We start from the raw sequence: 6,000 nt of genomic DNA on the forward strand, positions 1-6,000 counted from the left end.
ATACTTATGGAATAACACAGACAGCTGATTTTGTTTATATGTTGCCCATTGCTTTCCACTGGTTGTAGGGGTATGTGAGGAAGACCAGACCCTTCAGGCTAAAGTTAGCATTTCTGAATAACTTTCCTTGTGTCATTTTAACATATTCTTTAGGACATTCATGGATTCTATATTTCAAATCAGAGATTATCATTTTATTAATTTAGCTTTTGTTGTAATCTCCACATCTTTGCCTCAGGTCCCACATCTCAACCTGTCCTACATTTCTGGATTTCATTACTGGGGTTCCTAAGTGAACCAATTTTCCTCTGGGGATTGATTTAATCATGATTTTGTTATATACCTAGGGTGTCCATCCCTGGAGATGCTCAAAATTCAACTGGACTTGACATGCTGAGCTACCTGCTCTAGTAGACCCTGCATTGAGCAGGGGGTTGGACTAGAGACCCTTAGAGGTCCCTTCCTGCCTACCTTGCATCTGTGATTATGTGGGGAAAAAAACATCCTGAGACAAGCTGGCAGTGCTCTCACACAAATCATTGCAAAGAAAACTAGCAACAGCAAAGCAAGCCCCAGATAGTCAGTGATACAGCATCTAAAATATGCAGGAAGATGATCTGTGTGCTGGTATGGTGCATGTAATTTACTGACATTCATTTGAGTTAACTTTCATTGCTCAGTGGTGGCTTTGCTCCTTGTGAGTTATGCAGTCTCCCAAATTCTTGTAAAATCTTTTTGCCACATCACAGTGTTCCATCTATGGCTTTTTCTTTGTGCTTGAGTCTATCTGTTATGCCCTTTGAGCACCAAAAGTAATCTTCTTGGCCAAGACAGATTCATGTCCTAAAAAGTAATCGCCTGCCCAATGACAAAAGCCACTTATTGGGGGCTGCTGCCAGCTTTCTAAGCAGGGTCATGTGCACTTATTTAGCCAGCTGCAGTCTGCTCCATAGTGAAAAAGATCCAGTTTCCCCCCTGTGTTGAGATCTCCTAGAAGTACTTCCTTCCTCCTTCCTCTTCTTCCTCTATTTTAAAAAGAAGGAATATATCGATCGTCTTCAGATATTTGAATTTGTTCTAAATTGCAGCAGCAGTTCTCTACCACCTGTTTCTTTTTGTCTTTAAAGATACTTCTCAAACCTACCTCACTGCAATACAAATTGCAGTTTTCTTACCTGGACCCTCAGGAACCTCTTTCTGAATATGAACATTAGTGCAGCACTGCAAAGACGATATGCTTATGACTGAATGCTTTTCCCTCACACTTGAGCTAACAGTAGCTGGGAAATGACCATCATTTGGGGTTTCCTCAAATCAGGTGAGGCTATTCTGGTGCCGGGTGTTTTTTTCTTTTGTGTAGATTTTATTTTGGCAAGGTCCCTGTTTATTCCCCACCTACGTTTACTTCCTACTGCTGCGGCACATGGAGTGCAATGCTGCAGATACCCTGCAAGACTTGCAGCCTTACAACTGTCTGCCAGTGGGAGGTGGCAAGTTGGGAGAGCGTGGAAGTCATGGCAGCGAGAAGAACAGGAGGAGGAAGAGCATGGTTAGCACCTTCCCTGCGAATATGCCAAACAGCTTGTGTTTCACCAACTTCTAACTCTGACCCCTTCCCTCACTGCCTGTAAAAGACTCCAAATTTAATGCTCCTGCAAAAATCACTGCTTCTCAGGCTGTAGAAGTGACTTTCATTAGGCTACTCTGTCCCATATGCTTCCTGTCTCTGTTTTTTTTATTTTTTACTTTTTATTCTATGGAAGCATAGATGTGGTTTTGCAGCAGTGCCAATTCACAGAGCAAAGGATTTTTTCATAGTCCCTATGAACTCCAGCCACACCTGTATCCATGCACTTTAGGTCGGCTCTTGGTGCACTGAACTAAAACACAAAAAGCATAGGCATGTTTCTTCAGGAGTAGTAAAAAATTTCCTCAAATGTGTTTCAAAATGAGTAACTGCTTTTTTATTTATTTATTTTTTACCTGAAGGTTTTTCATCAAAACAGAAGCTCCTGTGTGCCTCCTTCTTTTCCTTTCCTTCATTAAATCCAATATAAAAGGAGTAAGACTAGGTTGTTCTGTGGGCTTTTTTTTTTTTCCGTTCTCCTTCCTCTTCACTTTTCTCCTTCATGTTTTTCCCTTTGACCTTCTGAAGCTTTCCTAACTTTGGAGTCAGCAAAAGGAAATATGAGACAGTCTAGCTCTGTGCTTTGACTGGGATCTTGAACTGAGAGGAAAGGATGAAAATCAGCAGGAAGAATGAAAGAGAAAAATAATTAAAGCCTGTCTGGATTCTGTTGCTGTATTTTTCACATTGAGAACACTGAAATGTTTTCTCTGGTACCTAGAGCTGCAGAGAAACCCTTATTTGCATTTCTTTAGTGAAGATGCAGATGTAATAAATATTAACCCACTATTGACTTCTTTGGAGTTGTTGAGAAGATTTAGTGTGATAAGGAGATGCATGACAAAGCCCAGGGCTCAAGTGTCCCTGGAGCTTTCAGTGGGCATCAAGGATTGCACTGAATATGTGAGAGTTGTCCTTTCCTTGTTTACTTGGCTAGAGGAAAGAAATGAAGTCTGGACCATTTTCCTTCTGAGAGGGGGAAGGATGCCCTCACTTTTTCAGGAAGAAATCTCTCCTCCCAAAGCAGGGACCTATTGTTCATCCTCACTGCAGGCTCTGGCTGTGGATGTAGGAGGTTCTCTCAGTGGGGCTGGTTTGGGGGTTACTGTGACTCAAGGACCTTTTATGTCCTTTTTCCCTCCCCATGCCTCAGTGCCAGGAAGGTGTCTCCTGCTGCCTCCTCTTGGCTGAAGGCACCAGCCTCTGTTGCTCATCTGCCAAACTTCAAACAAACTCTTTTCCACTTTCTCCCATGCATCATACTGGAGAGCAGAGGGAAGAAGAAAAAAAAATCCGTGAAAATGACTACAAAGCCACCTTTTTAAAAATACTTCCAGAAGATCTCCCTTTGCCTTTGCAAACATCTTGATAACAGGAACTTGCTGGGAGGGGACTGGTGTGTGTTATGTGCCTCCTTGTTCCTTGAGCTGCCCGACTGTCCCTTTCTTGTCTCAAGCTTACATTGTAATGAGCTCTTTGGGGCAGGGGCAGGCTTTTTGCTGAGCATGAGGAGGCTGCTATTCATCATGAGAGCTCAAAGGTGTTACAGCAGCATAGGCATTAATTATAAATAACAAGCAGTGACCTTCACCCCCAGAGTTGGGAGGTTTGTCAGCACTGGACACCGCAATGTAGAGATCTTTCAACACTGGTTTTCTTGGTAATTTCACTGTGCCATGCATCATTTACACCCACAAAAGTTATTTTTACCTCTCCATCTCTGTGGCATTTCATTAGCTTTTTATCTTTTTTACCTGAACCTTTCTGTGCGCTTCCTTCTTTAAATCTCCAACAACTGCACTATTGCTGCATGCTCACAGTGCAAGGCTGACCCACTGCTAGCTCACTTAGAGCCAGGCAGGGAAAATCCCAGCTGTGGGCAGTGTTGCAAATCTGAAAGGTAAAGAGGGCCAGAGAGAGGGAAGGTAGAAGTGGAGAAGAAGAGGACTGAAGGTGAAGCAGATATATGATGATAGAAAACAAAAATAGGGCTGGAGCAGACCAGAGAGGTCAGTGGTAAATGCCTGGGGTGCACTTTGACTGGAGAGAGAGATCACAATCATTACAGGAAAGGTGAGAGTCTTTCAGCAGCTACAGTTGTAACTTCAGCTGTAAAATAATTTCAAAATGCCTTTCTTTTTTTAAGTGAGGAGGTTTCTGTATATTTCTATGTCAGACATTTTAACTGAGAAGTTTGTATATGGTTGTTTGTGTTTATAGGAATTAATTCAAAAATAAATTTAATTTGTAGATGTTAGCATGACCTGTAATTCCCTATAAAGCACCAGTAAATATGAATGTATTCATATTCCTACCTCCAGTGAAATAGCCATTGGTAAGTCTGATAATTAGTAATACATGGTTACAAAATAAAACTGCATTTCATCTACAGCCAAATATTCAGTTTTTCAGAAGGCAAAACAGAGTATTTTTCCATACCAGAATCTGATTTCTGCACAAAAGCATATGTAATTAAGTCTTATCCAACTGCTTATGTAAATATAGCTCTCAATGTATGTTAGTGTTAATAATAACAGAGTGATGTAACTTGAGTACATTTTAACCCTGCTTTGAAGTAGTATATTTGGTATGGTAAGTGATTTCATAAGTAATGAGCCAAACAAATTGTTATTTAGAGAGAGGAAGAGGTCGTAAAAGAGTTCTCTGAAAAATCACGGAGGCATTTTTAAATTGATGGCAATAAACAACAGAGTGAGGTACCACTGTTCAACTCACTGCATTTCCAAGAATCACAAAGCAAGAGGTGTACGGAAGCCATCAGTAAAAGCGGTTTAATCCTGAGGTTTAAAGAGGAGCAGGAAGAAAATTATGCAGTCATAAATTTAAAAGATTGAACATTTTCAGTGATCTCAACCTTTTGGATTAGAAAAGAAATACTAGTTATGGTGGGGACTTCAGGGTGCTGTGCTGTCCCATCTTCACAGCCTTTTAGGCGTGAGATAACTTGATGTGCCATGGGCTAGCATATATATGTTTATTAGTCCACTTGTGTATCCCTGGATAAAAGTCTTTGTTAACATGTTACCTGTCAAGGTCACATCTTGTCAGTCTCTATATTGAGCTTTGGTCATCTCAAAATTTCAATAGAAGACTTGTGTCTTTCCTGGTGAACTGAAAAAGGTGCAGGAGATGCAATCCGCAAACTGGGTAGCACACTATGGAAGGCAGCAGGGTCTTGAGCCTTCACAAAAATCTTGTGCATAGACGTTTCTTTCTACTGCTGGAGCAGACTGATCCTGCAAGAGGCACTTGTCAGGTCAGTTCGCAGCCTTGCATGAAGGTGAGGGAGGGAAGTTTCTGTTGAGTGAAGTAAGCTCAAGGTAAGGGCTTTCTAAAGGACATGGGTTGCAGTATACATACAATTTGGTGTCGTTTGTGAACTTGCTGAGAGTACACTCTTCCCTCCTGTTCTGGTCATTAACAAAGGTGATAAACAATAATGGCCCAAGTAGCAATCCCCAAGGGACTCAATTAGGAGTGGGCTGCCAGTTGGATTTTATTCCTGCTGGTAACAACCTTCTGAGCCTGGCAGTCCAGCCAGGTTTCCACCCACCTTATAGTCCACTTATCCAGTTGATACCACACCAGTTTGGCTGAAAGGACACTATGGGAGACAGTGTCAAAGGCCTTGTTAAATTCAAGGTAAGCAATATCCAGCTGCCTTATGATAGGCTCTGGAAGTCAAATCCTCATGAAAAGAGCATTTGAGCTTGTTGTCATGCTGACACAGCCACATGGTTTCCAGTTTGGCACTGGTATGGCTGGTATTTCTGGCTGGCACAGGACTTGGGCAGAGCACAGGCTCATACTTTTCTGCCCAGTTACCCATGTGGGTCTGTTCTTTGTAAAGTCAGTCTAAACAGCCCATCCATAAACAAACCAGACCAGACTGATAGGCAGTATGTCCCTCAACACTGGCAAGAAACAAAACTCTGAAATGGCCTCAGGGAAAAGGGCTGAGTCATATTCATCAACAGAGTTTAAACAAGGATAACAGCTCTTAATATTATATGCAGTCCTAGAAAGGCTTTTAGTGATTTCTCTAAAATCTTGGTGTTGATCTTGACCATTTTTAGATCAGCTGAACTTTAAAACATATCGAAAGCTCAGATGTGATTCCTTTGGGATGGGGAAAAAACAAGCTCCAGATTACTACGATAATACGTTGTGGGTTTTTTTCACCATAGTCACTGAGTTGGTTCAGATATAGACCAGAAATGACCAGAGTTTACTACCATTCATTGGAATTTGATGATCTGGGGGAAATATGTTTCTTATGTTCAAGCATTTGTCTCAAATAATTTTTATCTTAATCAATACTCTGGTTGGGAGAGATGCATGGAAGACAACAC

The sequence above is a fragment of the Apteryx mantelli genome, chromosome 2, assembly GCF_036417845.1.
Source record: "Apteryx mantelli isolate bAptMan1 chromosome 2, bAptMan1.hap1, whole genome shotgun sequence".
Lineage (NCBI taxonomy): Eukaryota > Metazoa > Chordata > Aves > Apterygiformes > Apterygidae > Apteryx > Apteryx mantelli.